This window comes from Acanthochromis polyacanthus, chromosome 3 (genome assembly GCF_021347895.1).
Source record: "Acanthochromis polyacanthus isolate Apoly-LR-REF ecotype Palm Island chromosome 3, KAUST_Apoly_ChrSc, whole genome shotgun sequence".
In the NCBI taxonomy this organism is placed as follows: Eukaryota; Metazoa; Chordata; class Actinopteri; family Pomacentridae; genus Acanthochromis; species Acanthochromis polyacanthus.
Window position 1 is genome coordinate 33180278 of NC_067115.1, and position 20117 is coordinate 33200394.

The 20117-nt window shown below is 41.5% G+C and overlaps 1 long non-coding RNA gene across 1 annotated transcript; it reads right to left on the reverse strand.

Annotated features, from left to right (window-relative positions):
* Positions 1–1171: 1171 nt before the first annotated feature.
* LOC127533337 (uncharacterized) lies at positions 1172–19906 on the reverse strand. The gene is made up of 7 exons (XR_007941051.1): positions 19572–19906; positions 14604–14737; positions 10084–14506; positions 9678–9904; positions 7886–7983; positions 4833–4943; positions 1172–1289 (listed from the first exon to the last, which is right to left on the reverse strand). It is a non-coding gene; the product is annotated as an uncharacterized LOC127533337 (long non-coding RNA).
* Between the last annotated feature and the right edge of the window lie 211 nt (positions 19907–20117).

Below are 20117 nucleotides of genomic sequence, written 5' to 3' on the forward strand. Positions count from 1 at the left end.
GGGTCGGGTCAGAGAAGTGATGTTACCGGTAGGGTGGCTAGCACACCAGAGTTGGGGTCCTGATTAGTGCTCATAAATAATGCAGCGAGCGGGGCTGGATGGAGGACGGGATTGGCTGCAGCGAGGTGAAGCTGCATAACGATGACAGGGGACCTGTGTGAGGTCGCTGTGAGTCAGCCGCTGCTGGGAAAGCTGATGATTAAATCAAAACCGTGACAGCTACAGAAGAAGTCCTCGTTTACTTTTTGTCATCACCGAGGTTGAGCTGTTTTCCTTTCGTTTTTTTATTTAAGCAGTGATGGCATTAACTGCACATGTGAGCCTGTTCGTTTAGATGACATATGCCACAGCAGAGCAGATCATTAACCCTTGTGTGGCAGGTATGTGGAGTGTAATGCGCTGGACACGGCTGCAGGCTACAGCCGGCAGTACTTCACACTTGGCTATGTGTCAGTTTGAGAGGCAGTGGAGGACGGAGATCAAAGGTCAAATCCATTACGGAGGATTGAGAGGGAGTTTCTGTTTGAGGGCGACATGTCATATGTTGCTATGGGAACGCGGGGTATGAACTCTGGCCTCCGTGAACTTCAGCTGAGACCAGAGGACAGAGCGAGACTCAGGGGCGACCGCACGAGTCCATTAAACTACCGAATCAATGGAGATGCGAGCAGGAGTGACAGCCTTGTTCAAATGGAGGAAGTGACTCATTTTTCAGCTACAAAAATTAAATGCTTGAATTAGCCAAACATTAATGAAAAAAACTAAAGTCCTAATACTGCTGTGGCGTCCAGCGATGCACAGGAAACTCAAAATCTCCTCATAGCTCAGTGCTGAAGTATTTAAACTCATAAAAATTCACATAATCAGCACTTCAACACTGAGCTGGTGGGACAAAGTGGGATTTCAAGCTACTCTTGGCGCTATCTCAAAATTAATGACTTCAAATGTGGCATAAAATCTAGAGACGCTTCTGTTTCTGCTTTGCTGCTCCTTCACCTTAACACATTTAACGACAAACAAAGCTGAACATGCTGATGAAAACATATGAATTATAATTAGACAGACACAGAGGATGTTATGAGATAATGCTATTCTATTAGTCATTCATTATATTAACATTTAACAATATAATAGCATAATGAAGTGATTATGTTCGTTAATGGTGTATTTACCTTTTGCATCTGAGACATTGTGATGATGATATGTTGTCCTGAAATCACAGATCCGTTGCTCGCCTTTTACCAGGTCATGAATGTGTCACCTACTTGCCCATTCTATGCTGTTGTGACCTGAAAATGAATTCTTAAAATATCATCTGCTGCATGGTTTAAAGGATGCAGTTATTTCATTGCTTTAGTCAACTATGTTTCACGTCTAAAATAGTTCAATAAGGGAGCAGAAGTAGAAGTGGTTCAAAACTATAATTCAAATAGATCAACAGCAGGTGAACAACACTGACATGCACAAAAAAACAATCCATGATGAGACTCAAAGGTTTCTGAGAGGACATCAAACGCACTGATTGTGAGCAAACTTGTAGCTTTCGATTCCACAAAAAGTTAGTACATGACTGTACTCCATGACTGGGAAATAACTTTGCTGTGTACATCAACTGAAGGGATTCTTTGTGTCACCCTTAAAGCTGAGGTAGGCAGTATTTAGGGATTTTTGTTTGCTTCTTTTGCATCACTTGGCAAAAATTCCTTAAAAACCTTTCAGCAGAGCAAGTGAGACAGTAAAATGAGCAAGAAAGTCTCGGAAAGAAGAGGATGTGATGAGTTCAAATCAAGGAAATGTTGATTCTTAGTTGGACTATTTTTGCGAGGGAAAAATTCTGTCATTTTTGATTCATCCGGTAGCCCCATGCGCTCCCAAATCAAGCATTTTACACAATAATCTTATGTTCTACACTTAGCCTTACTCCACAATTAGTCAGCCTTGCCTGATCTGCTATGCTGGATAACTTGAGGCAAACATTTATCCTCCTTTATATTATCAATTTAGCACCATTTAAATATTACATATGTGAGGTGCAGCATGGGTTGTGGTTGTGAAAACACAAGCACATGTTGCTGTTCCTCTGCTTGCGTGGATTCCTTCCACAGTCCAAATGCTTGAGTGGCGGGTTGGTGATTCTAAATTGGCTGTGGGTGTGAGAGTGAGTGCGTATAGCTGTTTTAATCTTTGCGTTAGCGCTGTGATGACCCGATCAGGGTGTAGCCCACCTTTGCAGGATAAAGTGGGCTCACACAAGCAATCGATTGGATCACATGCAAGACCAAACAAAACACCAGGGATTTTAAAAAGCAAGACAGTCTCAAATGAACCTTCACTAAAATCATAGAAATCAGTAAAGTGAGACCAAACAAACACCCCAGGACTTGGATACCCGATCAGTGAGTCCTCAGGAATCCACAACGGTAGCAGCTGACCCGCTGTGCTACTGTTTACCTCAAAAGTCCTTAGGTGTACAAGAACCAACTGGTGTTAAACACACATATACACAACTAAAAAAAACTGGTTTGAAATCAAGACAACAGTGAAAAAAAAATCGGAAAACCAAACGTAGAAATATCAGTCAAAACATGAACCAAAGCAGAGCTGGAAAACACAAGGTTGGTCTATTACATTTTTGGCTGGAACAACCATATCACACTCACACACACCACCACAGTGATATGATGCACACACTTGCTACATGCAGACACACACACACACTCACACATATGCCTTTCCCTCCCCGTTCCCGCTCCACACACAATGATGGCTCAGAGTCAAGTCCAGACGAGGGCATGCATCTGAAACCAAGAGTGAATCCATATTACATGTGTAGTGTGCTGTCTGTCTGGGTCCGGGTCATCAATTATGAATAGAAATATACAGCCTCCACAGCCCAGGCCCTGGTGTCTCACCACTTGTAAAGGATTTCTTAAAAGGGGGACAGACACACAGGTTTGTCATTCAGATGCATGCCCAGGACTTAAGAGACCAACACCGAGGTTTCCTGTTCTCTCACACTTCCCGCCTGGGGAACTTTCTTCTGCTTTCATTTAGGCCATTCCCTGTTGTGCTCAACTTAAGTGAGGCATCAGAAACCTGAACCATAAAACACCAACATCTACAATATTGAGAGTTAAGCCGAACATAGATAATGACGTCCTGATCCAGACCTGAATAGACGCCGCTGTTGCCTGGTTGCATTTTCCTCTTGCCTGGTTGCATTTTCCTGTTGCAGTGGCGGCAAAATTGCGGCCGCCTTCTATGTATTGCATCTAATGTCAATCAAAAGTGAAATATATATATATATATATATATATATATATAAATGTTACACGTGTTCATTTTGCTCTGTAGCTGTTCACAGGAAAAACAACAACAGCAACAACAAAACAACACGATGGTACATCACATCGACTGTCTGCGTAATGTTTCTCCTGTGGAGAAGTCATTAATCATAACTAAACAAAGAATTCAAATCTTCAAAGAATTAAACAAAACATCCCACCTTTGTGTGTGTTTATGTAAAACCTAACGCAGCCGGCTACAATGCAGCGGGCATGAAATTACAGAGCACATGTAGCTGGCAAAACAAATTTGCAATTCTCCTTGTCTATTCTCAAACCCCCAGTGTACGGCACATGCCCTCTAGAGACAGAACAAACAGCGGTTAAGATGTTTAAAAGGCTTTGCTTTCTCAGATACCTGTGCAGCTGAATACCAATAGACTGCTTTTACATTACGGCGGTGGGGGGGGGGGTTGGTGACAAGGTACTACATTCAAAGCTAGCGGGGAAATGCTAACTCCTCTGGTTTCCTCAAGGGCAAAAATGTGCCTAATGCCTTTGCGTGATGTTCTGTGAAGGTGTGTCTCGTGCATGTGTGGCTTTTTCTGTCAGCCTGTTCAGGGTATGAGCTGAGGTAAACACTGAGGGCCCCACAAGTGTGCTGTAGTGTCTGCTGGAGTCATTTCCACTAGTGGGACATATCCCACTGATTTCTAAAAGGTCACTGTCATTATTGTTGCTTAGCAACCTTGTATGTGGAGCCATAGGTGTACATGGTACAGTAACTGTGGATGTGTGCGCTGTGATGCAGAAGATGAACCATGTAGATGACATTGATCTGTTATGTTATTCCAGTTGAACACGTGTTGCTCAGAGGATTTTGTATGTTTCTACCTACCTGTTGTAATTAGCAGTCTGAAATGTGAATAAAAAAAAGACAACTAAAAACACAGGACCAACAAATTTTAAAAAGTTTCTCTTGCGACTTAGGTGAAAAGGAAACAAATGAAGTTGCAACAGAGTGTAAGAGAAGTTTTATAAATGTGTAATGATGTTACAGAACCTAGCTGCTTCTACTTCTGACCTTTGGCACAAGTTTGATGCAGTACTAGTGCTGCCTTTCATTATTCCACTGGTCCACTAAAAAGCAAAAGCTCAAAAACTGATAACTAAAATGGGAGACAAAGCAAGCATGTGCATATATATGAAAGTAAAATCACAGTAGTAATGCAATCCCCATATGAGGTGGAAGCAGCATCAAAATGTTCCTAGTTGCAAAAGAGTTATTTAAAGTTTACTTTTTAAATTTTATCCACCAGAGCAGTTTTGATACAATTTCTGGTTTCATGTTGCTTTTCTTTCTTACGGTTTTACTGCATCATGTAAACACTTCAGGTTGTGTTTATGCATGGAATGTGCTCCAGATATAAACCTGCTGTGTTGTACGAGTTGCGTGATCATTAAGTAGGAATTGTAGTTAATGTTACGATTACCACACTTTTTTCCTTATTTAAAGGTGATGCAGTACGTGCTTAATCCTGACCTCACCATTTCCATCTTGTGCGTCGTCCTGGGTTTTGCAGAATCGTGTAATACTGATGGTTCTGTCCGGCAGTATGGTTGGTGGAAAAGATAAAAGCGAGGCCTTGCAGACAGCTCCTGAAATGAGGACGACATTTGATTTAGTGCCAAACAACAGCACTGACTGTCTTCTTTATTAAAACAACAAGATGAGGTGAGGGCTGCACAGTGGAGTGGGGGTAAGCACTTCTGTCTTGCAGCTAGAACATCTCTGGTTTGCATCCCGGCCTTCCTGGGATCTTTCTGCATATAGTTTGCATGTGGGTTTTCTCTGGGTTCTACGGTTTCCTCCCAAAGTCCAAAAACATGCTGCGGTTAATTGGTAACTCTAAATTGTAATGGGACTGTTTGTCTTTATATGTAGTCCTGTGATAGACTGGCGACCTGTCCATGGTGTTCTCTGCCTTCACCCTAAGTCAGCTGGGATAGACACCACCCCCTCTATGATTCTAACAAGGATTAAGCGGTGCATAGATAATGGATGGACCTTTCTTTTCGACTACTGTGATCTAATAGAGGCATAATGTTGAGTAAATTAATTTAAAATAGGCAAATCTGGCAATTATTTCCAGCATAAATTCCATTTTTCCTGACAGGCTTTGTTAGATGTGGAATTTTCAGTGAATGTTTTTGCATTTTGTGTGATGATGTCTGCCACAGTCTGAATGGAAGTTGGTCTGAGTTATAACACAGTGTTAAAGCCAGTGTAAGGTATGTACAGAGGCCGGTAGAGAGGCAGAGTGATCTCTGAGTCATGTCCCATTTGTGGAGGTTGATGGATTTCCCCTTGCTCTGCTCCCTCAGCTCAGTAGGGAGAAAGCAGGGCTGATAAGGTGATTTATCTGCACCTTTCCACCTCCTGTAATGGATGGCACATCCACCTTTCCCAGAAACTTCATCATCTCACAGCTGCACCCCCTCTCACACGAAGAGGTGTGAGAGAGAAACGAAACAGACATGCTATACGAGAAAAAAAAAATGAAAACAGACTAACCAGATAGTGAGTTCTTTTCCACGCTTTCTCATTAAGGCTAGAAGAGTGTGGCAGCATGACACTTAGCACTCTGAAGCCACTAAATCACTCTCCAATGTCAAGCAGAAGCAAAATATTGGATAGATCTCAGCTTTAGCTCATTGCTACCAGTGCTGTGATTGATTCCTCAGTTCCTTCATCTGGCCTCAGTCCTTCGGGGTTCTGTTTCCATTGCAAAGCTGCAAGAACTGGACAAAATGATGGGAGCATCTTACAACACACGGGATATGAAGCAGAAATACGGAGCTAGTTGCATTATTCCTATACTGTACGCTAGACATTTCACTGTGCTTTGTATTTTCTATATGACAAATCTAAAATGACAAAAACGAGTAGTGTGTCAGTCACTTCCGAAATAACTCACACAAATGGCTTAATTGTACAGTGGATTTGGCTCAAAAGAGAGATTTTTGCTGTGTGTTGTTACACCATAGACCACTGCTGCCATTTTGCTGGGCAGCTCTCATTACTACAAACACCAGGTAAGTTTTCCTGTTGGGAAAAATGTGTAAAATCTGTTGTTTAATAGCCTAGCCGCGCGAGACAACCCATGGCAACGAATTTAATTCTCTGCCAGGGTGGGTCTAGTTACCCTCCATAAAGCTCGAGGCAGGATTCTCCTAAAACTGGCCGGACCAATCACCATGAAGTGTAGAGTCAGAAGGCGGGCGTCACTAAGTGACGACAGAGGCGCGACGATTCTGACAGAAACAACCGCTGCACAATAAACAGTTATCTTTCGACTGGGCTTTGGCCACAGCCTTTAAAGATTTGAAGCTAAAATTCAACTTGAAAGATAAACAAAGGACGGCACTGAAGTGTTTCATTGAGAAGAAAGACGTATTTGGACTTATGCCGACGGGATATGGCAAATCCTTAATATACCAGTTGGCTCCGCTGGTTGGGAAGCTAATGGGACTTAGCCACAATCCGCCGGCGCTCTAGGAACTCCGTCAGCCTATTCGTTGCGCTGATTGGTTGTATACCTACCCAATTGCTGCAGAGGGATTTGAAAGACAACCTTTTAGCCCGCCTCCCTCCCTGTCGAGCGGCCCTAGACCCTTGTGCCTTCAGAAACATGGGTCTATAGCGGCTAGGCTAGTTGTTTCATGCATTGACAGGACAATTTAAGTAGCCATTTTAATGGTGTGTTTCCTGTTTGCCAATGCATGTTTATCTTCTGTATGTTGACAAATTTCCAAATGACAAAATGCAAAATTGTAAAATTTTGATAATTTATCCTCATCTTCCTATTTATCAGTCTGGAGGTAACATGGCATCTCCATGGGTAGAAGTGAAGGATGACAACACTGAAGGAAGGGGAAACATTTTCGACTCTACCGCAGCTCAACTGGCTTTTTAAAATTAATAAAACAGAATTAAAACAATTACTGAAAAACCATTATTTTCTGGGGGTCTGCTGAATAATTGGTCAGTTTTGTTATGCATTTGTGCTTTCACAAGGGGCCTATTTGTTGACGTGCACTTTGAGAATTGTTTCATGAAACTGACCGCCGCATTGTTGTCTAAAAATTCACACATTCTGATCATTTTAACTAACATGACTCCCTAGTGTTGACTGCTGAGCTTTTTTTTGGATGTTTCTTTTATTCTGGTCCTCACTTTGACCTGTGCATTGCTCCACACTCCTTGTATTTGAAGGTAATACCTGAAGAATCTGATGTTCAATAAATAAAATCCAGTGGCTCTCATTCTGCAGCTTGCTCTGTATCTGAAGCTCCATCAGTATTCTCCACTGTAAACAGCTCCTCAGCTTACTTAATTATAATTTTTAGACCACAGAGAGGATATCAATTAACCTCAGTGGTCAGCATTAGAAGCACGGCAGCGAGCCTGCTGGTTTCTCCTTCAGCGCCTCGGGCCGCTGGCTGACTCACCTATGTTTTAACAGCAGCGAGGAAAGAGGGCGGAGGGATAAGGAGAAGGAGGGAGACAATCAATAGCAGATCAAAGTGTTTTAGCTTACCTTGGGCTGCAGAGAGAGAGGCGTTGTAATCAGCAAAGACACTGTTTACTCGCCAAGCCTTCCCAAGACGGAGGAGAGAACTCCAGGCGCTGGATAGGCTAGAATTAAGGAGGGAAATAGAAGAGAATGATGTCAAACAATGAGCCGGTTCATGCTACTGTAGCAAATAGCACAGCACAGAATTCTACACAGAAAAGATTCACCTTACATGTTTACTTGATTACAATACAGCTAGCTGATCGTTTATATATGCTGCATTTAATCCATTTAAAAAGTTGAAATTGATCTGTTAATGGTACAAACAAGACTGAAACACTGGCGATGGTGATTTAAACAACATGCAAAATTGTAAAGTAAAAGTGCTAATATGCTAAGAAATGACAATGCTGACATGATAATATTCAGCCGGTAAAATGTTTGGCATATCAGGGAGCTAACACTTGCACATTTGCAGCATAAAGCAAAGAATTATACAAAATAATAATAACCGAGCTACATTAAAGGTGGAGTACGTGATTCTAATCCGACACACTTATGTCAAATTCAGTGACTATCTGTAAGATGTGCATTCTGAAAAGAAAAAAAAAACTACAATGCAAATATTACTAATATATAACTATTCCAGTGTGTCCTGTGCAAGTTCATGTTTGGCCTGGCTCATATTAGTTATGCTAACTAGCTAAAAATCAACGTTCTTTCTCCAGAATTGCAGACTCCAGCTTTAAGTCAGAGTGATGTCAAAACATCCTGATGGACATTAATATCTGTGTGAAATTTCACACTAATCCATCAAATATTTGTTAACATAGTGCACAAATTTGCACTATCTTTGTCATTCATGAATTCTAACATGCAAAGATGAAGCATTTTAGCTTTCTTGTCCTAATTAATGTAAAACTAAGGTACACTGCTGACCACATTTTGGCTCGTGCAGAAGCCTAATTAAAGGGCTGCATCCCTCCATCCCTCCAAGCCACCACTTAAAGACCAAAACTATCAAAAAACAGGCCAACAAAAATGTTCAGTTTAAAACTCAGCTTCTATTTCTTTTCAATTTCATGGTATATAACTGTGTCGTATGTCATTTGAGGCTCTGCATTTCCAGGAAATTGTCCTCAGGTTGTCACTAAATACATAACATGAAGCAAGACCAGAGCTAGACAAGAAAAACATTTGTTCTTAATAGCAGCAGAGTTATTCAGTTTACAGACGAATAACATATTTAAATCTGATGAAGGTAAATTGAAGCTGCTTTGATAAATTTTCCATCAAACTCTTACAATGTAAAGCCCATCATTTGTTCATTTGAGCGCAAAATTCTGATGAAAAATTCAATTTCTTTTCTTTGCGAGTTCACAAAGGCCCACCTCTATGTAGCGTGCATGAATTATTTTTGGTCTCTGTGTGATGAGATGAGGCTGAAGGAGTAGCAGGTTCAATGTAGCCTTCAGGCCCTTCCCAGGACGTGACTCCGTGAGTTGTGTCCTTTGGAGGACTCGGCCTCGACCAAATCTTTAATTAACACCACCTGTATGTTCAGCGGAGTGCAGAATGGTCGAGGGTTTCCAAGGGTTTTATGAGGAATGGAGCTGCACTCACCTGGGGCACAGATACTCCTGCACACGCTAAAACTACATATTTCATACACATAAGTAGCTTAATGAACCTGCGTGCCAATCATTCACTACACAGATTAATGACCGAGGTATTATTAGCTACGTCTGATGAAATGAAATGGAAACAAATCACTCCGTCACATTTTAAGTTAGAATCATGCTTTGCCTTACAATACCTTTCAGCTTTTTTCCCCACCACAATTAAAGGAAGGTTTGTTTGTTTGTTTGTGATTAAAACTGGCAACCAGAGGAGGTGACACCAGAAGAAAGATTCGAAGGAAGCAACAGAAACTGGGAGGTCTCATGTCGGTGAGCCACGTCAGTCGAAGGCTGCCTGGGTGACATTAACCCGTGACACCAGCCTCCCTCCACTGCCACGTCCTCCAAGCTGTAAAAAGCATGTCTGAATCCAGGAGAGTGGGGGGAGAGAGGGAGTGAAATGGGAGAGAGGAAGAGGAGGAAGAGGAGGAGGAGGAGGGGTGTTAGGCAGTGTCCATGGAGGAAAGGCTGAAGTGCTAAGATTTGCGATTGACTTGAAGTGACTGATTGCTCCGTCGCTGAGGAGTGAAAAACGGTTTCTACCTCCCCGTCTTTGACTCGTGCCTCGTTCTGGTCGCCAGAGTTGCAGCCGGCCTGCTGCATTCCGTCTCCGAGTCGAAGTGACCACACACCACACGTGTCACAGGCCGACCAGACAGAGGGAAACCAGCAGTGATTTAGCAAACAAGCGCTCAATCAATGGTGCAGTGAAGCGTGTAACACATGCCAGTCAAAACCTATTACGTTCAAACAGCCCTCTTCAACTTCCACTCCACTGGTCTGACCCTTGGGCTGCTAGTCAAAGAGACTGGCCAGAGGACAGCCACGGTGTTATCGAGTCAGGAGAAAAAATGTTTGTTTCATGTGCAAAAGTACAGGCTCATTAGTTTTTACCGCTGACATTTTTAATTTAAAAAGGCGATCATTTCTCCAACTTATATTAATATTTGAAATAGGGTGATGTCCCACAGTGACTGTAATTCTTCTTCTTTTCATGAAGACAAATCAGCAGCTCCTGGTTTTACTTTCACTTTTTATTAGCAGAAATATTTCCGGAATGGAGTTCAGCTCAAGAGTTTACTCTGATCTGCAGAACAACAAAACAACTGTAGCTTGGAACAGATTTGTTTGATAAATAGCATAAAAAAAATCTCCCTCAAAAAAGTAAGCTTATTTGCAATATTAAGTATGTTTTGTGAATTAAAATTACATCTTTTTATGTGCACAGTGAAGAAACATTTAAATTACCATACCTGCACAAAACTGCACAGTGAACATTTACTGGAAATGTGTTTATTTTGTCTCAGGTTAGAGAAAGACCATGGGATATCTTAAATATTTAATTAAAAGGCATCAATCTAACTTAAATTCTCCAAAAATCTTCCTCTGTGTCCTCATAACAAAACCTTATAGCATGAGATTCAAACTGACGTCTCCAGGGTCACACTCTTGCCCTTTGTACACCATAACCAACCTGAAATCAGTGACTTGTGATTGTACAAAGTGACTCAGTGTTTAGTTTTTTTTCAAAGGGTGAAGATGCAAAACACTCCAAAAATCAAACACTAGAGAAAAGCTGTGTGTCCCAGTGTGAGGACTCAGGACTCCCAAAGAATCCCCCACCAGAAACATTTGCTCCACACAGAGGAAGATGAGTATAAAAATACACTAAATAGGTATTTTCAGCTTGTGATATAATTAAAAGATATCAAAGCAAAAACAAGTTGACGGTGTTTCTTCTGTAAAAAGGCTTCAGTGTGCTGAAGCAGCTCTAGAAAATGTGTGATGCCGGACTCTTTCCTTGTTCCTGTCACTGCTGCTTTATGGCCGTCAGTGCAATAGTGAGGATCCTGGCATCACCTTGTGATTTACACACTCGCATGTGCAAAAGTCACACACACTCGCCCACACACAGACACACACACACACACACACACACACACATACACAAACGCAAGAAGAATCTCAGACACACACGCACAGTAACACGCACACGCAGACAGACACTTTGCACAGACTCACACAGAAGAGGCAGGCTACGAGCGAGCCGGGTTTTTGTGTAGCACCACATGCGAATGAGGCTAAAAGAAGTGAAATGAACCCTTTGAGTCAAAGAGGAGCTTGGGGCGTGCTGCAGGCAGAGAGCTCAGTCAGAGAGGGAGCTTGGCAGGCAAATGCGCCTTCTGTTGACAGCTTCCACTGAACATCTAATGGCGAGAGATGGGGGCCCACAACCGCTTTCTTCCATGCCATTGGTTTCCCATTTTATCACATTTAGTAGGGCGCCTCGCAGCGCATTTGTAAATATGTCAAGTCACCATTCATATTTTACAGTTATTAGCATTGTCTCTCAATTTTTTTGAGCAATGTTGTTTTTCTTCTTTTTCTTTCTAAGGAAAGTTCTTTGTTTCGGCTCTTTCTGTTCAGAGTTAGAGAACAGGGCTAGGCACTGATGCCTTGGAGACTGGGTAGGTTTTTTTGGAGAAGGGGTTCATGTATTCTTTATGATGTGATATACAGCCCGAGAGAGGGAACATTGGGTAAGAACATACCAATGCCAGGCTACGTTCTCAGCATGGTATGAGGATGAAAATGATATGAGAATATCTGAGCGCTTGCTCTCTTTCTGTCAATACCTGAGGCTGCTATTGTAACTCAATGGCCCATCAAGATTTTCACGATGCTCTTGCACAACATCATAGTTGCTTATTTAGGAAGGGTGAAACAAACAGGTGAAAACTGAAGTGGTAGCCATGTTTAGGGTCATTTCATGTATTCATTTATGAGGTAAATGCACTCAAATCAACATTTCTGTGAATTTGCCAGTATTAACCAACTGGGTAATTACTCCGCCAAGGAACGTGGCAGAGTTATGTGACGACTGGTGTCTGTCTGTCTGTCTGTCTGTCTGTCTGTCTGTCTGTCTCTGTCTCTCTGTCTGTTTGCAAAATTGCAGATCTGGATTAAATTTTCAGGGACTGTCAGAAATGACACAAGGATCAAGTGATTAGAGTTTGGCCGTGATGCTGCTTATAGTCTGGATCCATGGATTTGTTAAAGATTTCTGTGTCATTGTGAACACCTCATTGTGGCACGGCGTCACTATAACTATGACAACAAGTGAACACTACATTAGCTGCTTGCTGATGATCACATGATTGTGATCCTACTACTAATCCACCACTGCAGACTTATCGGAACTTATCAGTTTGAAATGATACAAGGAACAACTGATTAAATTGTGGTGGTGTTTCCAACTCCCATCAATTCCCGCAGCCCGCTACATATTAAGGTCATGCGATTCAGTATCCGTGCATAACTTACATGAGCTGAACGCACGCCTGTGTTCAGTGCAAGGTCATTTTGTTTGTGGGTACAACTATGTTAAATGGTCACATTCTGTGTTTCCATGATTTCTGATCATTAATAACCAATAAGGAAATGCTGCATGTCAAAAAAAAAAAAAAAGCCGCATGTCTGACAATGCCACATGGGGGAATGGACAGCCTTGGTGGAGTACTGTGCTCTCTGAGTGCTTTTCGAGTTTTCAAATGCAGTCCTGGTTACATGGTTAGACCCTCCATTCATAAAGAGCAGCACAGCAGAATACCTTCTGGATAAAAATGTAACACAAGAATATAATAAAAAATTAAAATACGTTAACGTTAAAGCTGCACTAGGCAGTATTTACATACAAGCAGTGGCTCAAATACCTTAACACAGATCTATGACCGAATGGTACTGTCTTTAAGCTAACTGTTTTGATTTTAGGGCTGTGCTTGAATCAGCCAAGAGTCTGGTCTCAAACTAGCTTAACATACTTGCAAAAACAAACAAATTAACAATAAAACTACAGCAACAGCCCTCAGTACTTCTTTATCAACTAGCGGCTAAACAGTGAAGCTTTAGCAGTTTAGTGGCTAATTATCCAAGTGTCACACGATGGTGGAGATCAAAACGGAGCAAAAATAAAAGTGAATGTTGGATTATTATTTGCCAGATGGCAGGAAGCATGAAACAAATACTGAAATTAGTCAGTGTGTGTGCTGGATGTATAAAAAGGGTCTTTTTCACCACAACTTTGTAGAATGATAATATCAGTATGTTGTATTTACAGCTTATTTTCCCTCCTCCAGGCATAAAACTGTATGATGACAGTGAATACTGAATCAGAAGTCAATGTGAAATGTGAAAACAATTAGCCAAAGATGATGAGTTATTAAAGACAATGGTGTAGGTTACCTAAAAAATTGCTGTGCCAAACACTTCATCGTCACTATGCAAAGGCTACACTGGGTGTTTCACTCGTAAATCATTCTACTTTCACCCTGTGGATGCAGCAACAAAACGGGTTCAGTGAACTGCAAGTCTTGAACACAGCTCTGGAGACTCAGCCAGCTTAGTTGGAGTTCAAGTATGCTTTTGAAATACCTCTTGATGCTACAAGCGATCAAGAAGACAACTGTGTTCTGACATTTAACATTTGCACTTTCAGCAGAGGCTCAGTGAAAACGTTTTCCATTCAAAGTCAGTTTCTCTTTGAGTGCACAGCAAAGAACAGCGTCAGTACGTAGGTTACCCTCAGCCCTCGTCCTCTGTCTAACAACCTTTAAAAGAGAGGCCACAACTCTGCCTACATTCCAATTAATATTTCCTCTCTGTGCTGTGCATGCATACATCACCTTGATGTGGCCACTGCTTTGAATGTGCTGAAGGAAACGAAGCAAGAAAGTACTTTTCTTAATGCTTGAAAATGATAAACATGTTGTTCCTCGGCTATCTAATTTGCTGTGATGGCATTAATCAGTGTTGCACGGCGGGCGATGGAGAAGCGGAAAGGACAAAATGAACCAGAACATTAGTCAATGAGAAGAATGATGCATTACCTGTTCACTCATAAAGTCATTGAGTGGGGAAATTAGAGAGAGAACTTACTGTTCACATGACTCCCTGGATAAGTATTAAACTGCAGCACAAAAAGAGGTGCAAAGCCACATAACTTAGACGGTAAATTAGAAAGTGATAATAACACTTTGTTACCAAGGATGAAAAAGCAGACTTACCTGACAGTTTTGTCATACTTTCCATGCCGAGGTATCACTCAGAGTGAACAGTCCTGTCGCCAGTTAATCCGGACTTTATGGCCTCGTCCTGATGTCAGAGGAAGTGGTCTCCCGTCACAGTTCCCCCCTCTTCACTGTAAAAAGGCAGTCAACAAGTTTCACAGCTTAAGAAAACAGATGCGTCAGGACAGTTTACATTACAAACCTATTTTTGGATTACTGACACGAGTTACGTAACAAAAAGCAAGATAAAATTGAATGAAATTGACAAATATGGCACAAATAAAATATTTTGTGATAATAATCAAATTATTTAGCAACTCAAATCACAGGGAGAGTTTAACATTTCAGTTTAAAATAATGTCTTAGGGAAAAACATTCACCCAAAACTGCCTTAAAATTATGACTACATTAAGCCTCTGGATTCAGTTTCTGGTCTAAGCTCAATTTTGAACACAGTTCTTCACTCTGACATGTATATTATACGACAAATCCATAAAGATATATCAATATAACAATTTCTAACGTATGTGGAACAAATACATCACTCCTATGTGCATCATTTTTAAGCATTCAGGTTGTTAAAATAATGCTAAACAACAAATGTACCACAGAAGTGATCCTCAAATTCTGGTAAATTATTGTAATTTTGATGAAGTGCATTTTAAAATGCTCTTTTATTAAAGTCCATGATTTGACTTGTAAATATTGTACTTTTCCAGCCAAATTTAAAAATTTTTGCAGTCAGTTTGTTAACTTATTTAAAACTCACAAATATTAGAGCTTCTTGTACTTGTTTTAAAACTGACACTTTCAGCTTAATACAGCTCACTCGTGTACTTTCTAACTGTAAATGACTTAATCAATATTTTATCAAATTTCCATCATGTTTAGCCCATATTGATAATGCATAACAAGAGTTAACTGTCAGATGTGAATGCTCTGTTTTTCCTGCAGTATATTGCGCTCAAAGTTTCGCTAAAAAGGTGTTTAGAGACAAAGGAGGCAGAGCAGCAGACACACAGGAAGAAGTCGTGGGGTAAACAGAGAAAGGGCGATACTGTACAGACTGGTGGATGGACAGAACCGTTGGGGGAGGAGTGAGGAGGTCCCTGGTAGAAGAAGAGAAAGGGGTGAGTGGGGGACGGAGCCAGACCTCTAACAAGTGATTATACCGAACCCCCCTCTCCTCTCCATCTTCTCCCCCTCAGGGCATGGGGACAAGAGAGCAGCAGGCTGGCAGTGTCTGCATGTGTGTGTGTCTACGTGTACATATATACGTGTGTGTGTGTGTGTGTGTGTGTGTGTGTGTGTGTGTGTGTGTGTGTGTGTGTTTGCACCCTGCCTGTTTCAGCATATTGTGCCCTCAAACACAAAAAGATGATTAGTGGGATTTTCTGTTGGCTGAACAGCATGCCTTTAAGACTGAGACAGCTGGTAAAGGATGTTCAAGATGAAATGGTCCTGGGGTCTCCTCCCAGCCATCCCGCGTGAAGAAAAGCCAGAAAATAAAAACTGTTTGTGGCCACTGAGCGGTGCACGGCTGTATTCATGCGCTGCGTTACATATTACAATGAAGTCAGCTCGTGCAGGTAGCCGAGTGTTATTGCTGCGATGGACAGGCTGGGATAACTGGAAACATTTCCATTTACCTTACTTTAGTGCACACTCCATTACACACACACACACTGAGGTGTCCCTTCTGCCCAAAGGTTAAACAAATATATTGACTGTAATCAAACTAAACACTTAAAGTCTGTCTCATATTAAAACAAGGGGCGAATCTCTGCATTCCCTCAAAGCTCATATAAATCCAACCAACAATATCTATTTATTCCTTTATGCAATATGCCTTTAATAAACATAGTGTCAGAGGGAAACCAAATCATCCACGGCTGAGAGCATGTAAGAAAATCAATTAAAATGAAGTCACGGAGCTGGCTGCCCAATTGTCTGTGGCAGTTATTTGATATAATATGGTTAATACCACTGGCTGGGTAAATTAACACAATTTTGCCACAGTGCACTGTGTGTGTGTGTGTGTGAGTGTGTGTGTGAGGGTAAGGGGGAGGTTTGACGGAGGGCACTTGGCTCCCAGGAGACCTCTGGGAGTCAGAGCAATACAACACTTGAAGTAAACAATAGCAGTGGCTGACCAGAGAGGACCTCAGATGTCGGCTGAATGTAGCAGGCTGTAATTAAAGCTCGGACTAATTTTCACTTGTTCAACACAGGCACTACAACTGAATGACTAATTGTCTTCAAAGAGCCGCAATGTTAATGGTAACATGCAGAATTAGGAAACTGTAAATGGTGACAGAGTTAGCTACTGAGTGACTGACTGTTTTTGTCAGCTGCAGCCGTGCTCGCCAAATGTACTTTTTGATTTTGATTTTTTTCTCCACCAAGGAAGCAGAGTTACGTGGCCATTGGCGTTGGTTTGTCTGTTCGTCTGTCTGTTAGCAACACTACTCAAAAACAGAGTGACAGATTTCAAAACATTTTCAGGGAAGGTCAGAAATGACACAAGGACCAAGTGATTAAATTCTGGCAGTGATGCAGCTTATAGTCTGAATCCATGGATTTGTTTAACACTTCAGTATCATTGTGAGATAGCAGCACAGCGTCACTGTAACTATGACAACAAGTGAACACTACATCAGCTGCCTGCTGATGATCACATGATTGTGATCCTACTACAAATCCACCACTTAAGACTTATCAGGACTGATCCGTCGGAAATGATACAAGGAACAACTGATTAAATTGTGGGGGTGTTTCCGAGTCCCATCAATTCCGGCTCCCAGCTACGTTAGGTCACGTGATTTGGTATCCGTACATAACGTACACATGCATAACACACGCCTGTGTTCAGCACAAGATCATTTTCTGAAACTAATTTTTTCAAGATTTCATCCGTCGGAAATTATACAACTGAGCAGCCTTGGCTGAGTACTGCACTCTGATTCTTTTCTTGTTGGAAATGCACCATTCAGCTAGCTAAGCCAAAAACAGAGACCAGAAACTCCAACAACACCTATAAGCTCATTATTCTGCACGACAACCAACGTTTAAAAAGTGCAATCTGCATTTTGAATGTGGGCTCATGTACAAGACAGTTTTTTTGGCTCTGAGTAGGCAACCAACACGTTAGAAGCAGAGTGGTCTAATCCACAAAAAAAACAAAAACAAACTGAATTTTCTAATATTTCTGTAATATTTCATGGTCTAGATTGTCAAAGTGATCTAACCCACAACTCAAATGTAGCATTACAGTGGTGCTTTGATTGTTAGATCATTCTTGAAAACGCAAAATTTTGAACCAATTTTTCTCAAAAATTCCAGGAAGTGGGTTAGACCCATAGACTGTATATAAAGATGGATGTAGCATCTGGCTCCAAAAATGAAGCCAACCCGGAAGTGTCAAAAACTTGCAATATCATGCCGTCCGCTAGGGTTGGCTCCAAAAAGCTTTTGCTCCATAGACCCCAATTCATTTTTGGAAAAAACAAAATTTGATAGACTGATGTTCTACAGCTCAGGATTTTTTTCCCGTTAGTTTTCATGGTCAAAATGAGAGATCAGGTGGCCGATCTTAAAATAAATCAATACTGAATTTTAAATAAATTGTTAAAGTTGGCAGAGCCAGGGGGCGTGGCTATACTTGATAGACAGTCTTGTCTGGAATGATTGACAGATCCTTTTATTCCGAAAGCAGCAACAGAAGCCTCTGCAGTAAAATGTGGGCGGGATAAGAGAGTCTTCAGCTCTCAGTCTGGCCCACCCATAGGGTCGCCATTTTGGATTTTTTTGGAGCCAGTGACGTAAAAAGCGTCATCAAACAGGGTGGACCAGAGAGCAACTAGGAAGGACCAGGAAGTAGCAAAATCCGGGCTTCATTTTCTCAGCGTTGAAACCAGCGGGTGACATCACGGTTAGTTCACGCCTGGTTAGACCACTCTGCTTCCAAACCCTTCAGTTAATGCTTCCAGCTAAAGCAGCTCATTGCTAATGTAGTTGCACTTTGCATATAACAGAAACTAAAAAGTTTTAGATGTTTCATTCAACTGAAATATCTTAATAACTAATCTCTTGTGCAGATTTCGTAGGAGCGGCTGGTTTTAACAAAAAAGAATAAGTTGTATTTTCGGGGATTTGTCGCAACCAGAGAAATGGAGTCAGCAAATAAAGTTGAAGAGATGATTAAATCAGGTTTTTACAATGTAAAAGTAAATCAAAGCAAGTCTGACATGCTGATTAATTTCCAAGTAATGACTCAAAAAGATATAGAAGAATTCAAGTTCATTGATACATGCACTTTTTCTGCTACATATTAAACAAGATGCTATCAAGGAAAGTATGTAGTGTGCACTTACTGTCCTATAATAAAAAATCTTATGATTGTACTGAAAGTGTTGCAACAGGTATGTAACTCTATCAGCTCAACACAGAAAATGACATATTTTCCCTTTAGAAAACATGTGCTCATGGCACATCCCTCGCTGTCAAATGCATTTTTTTAGACTGTAATCCTTCCTCTAAATGTCATTTTTCTTTTTTCTAAGCAGCATCAATAAATTTTCATGGATACTTGAATTGGTTTCTCCATCACAGGCTCCGTTATGATCCTAATTGCTCTATCCTGCCTCATCTCCATCGCTGCAGTGGCTCCTCTATGCAGCTCTGGTAAACCAATCACTGCTGGTTCACATATCATGCACCAGCACAGGAATGTTGCCACACGTACCAGATTTAAAACTCTGGTATATCTCATTAGCTTGGCACTGACAGGTGTAATCGGCATTGCATGAACACAGCTTGAATGCAATAAACGTTGATTTTTATGTAAAAGTCCTGCACTCTAGCTTGAAATATTTCTAACAAATATGTACGTAAGGTTTCTATTTCAGTTTTCAGTCTCCTTTTTTCTTTTTTTTTTTTGTTCCTCGACTTCAATTTTATATTTACCCGTAATAACTCTCCATCTTATTCTCTCTCACTGCTGAGCCACATGGCTGGTCATTGTTGGTGGTGCACTGTACTGTGATGCATGGACTTCAGTGGATCGTTTGTATGGTGTCGCAGAGCGATTGATTCTGGTGGTGGTGGTGGTGGTGGTGGTGGTGGAGGCGGGGGAGAGGGAGAGGGGAGGCAGAGGGGCGGCGGCCAGGCCCCCCACGGCCTGCTGGGAGAAGGAGCTGAAGCCAGGCGCTGAGCTGGAGGGCGGTACTGAGGGTCACAACACATTGTTCTCCCCTCTCAACCCGTCCGGAACCTGTCACACACTTGTAATGGATGGTGAAAGAAAGACTGTGCAGGAAAGAGAAGGGGGAGGAAGTGGGGAAAAAGAGCAGTTAGACGTACTTTTGGAGTTTTTTTTCTAGGATTGTGACAAATGAAGGATCAATCAGGCCTTGGCACGGTACGAAAAAAAGATGATAGCTGTGCATCTGTTTTCAAAAACAACTCAGGGAAACACACATGAAGCAGAAATAGTATGACTGAAGCCTACTT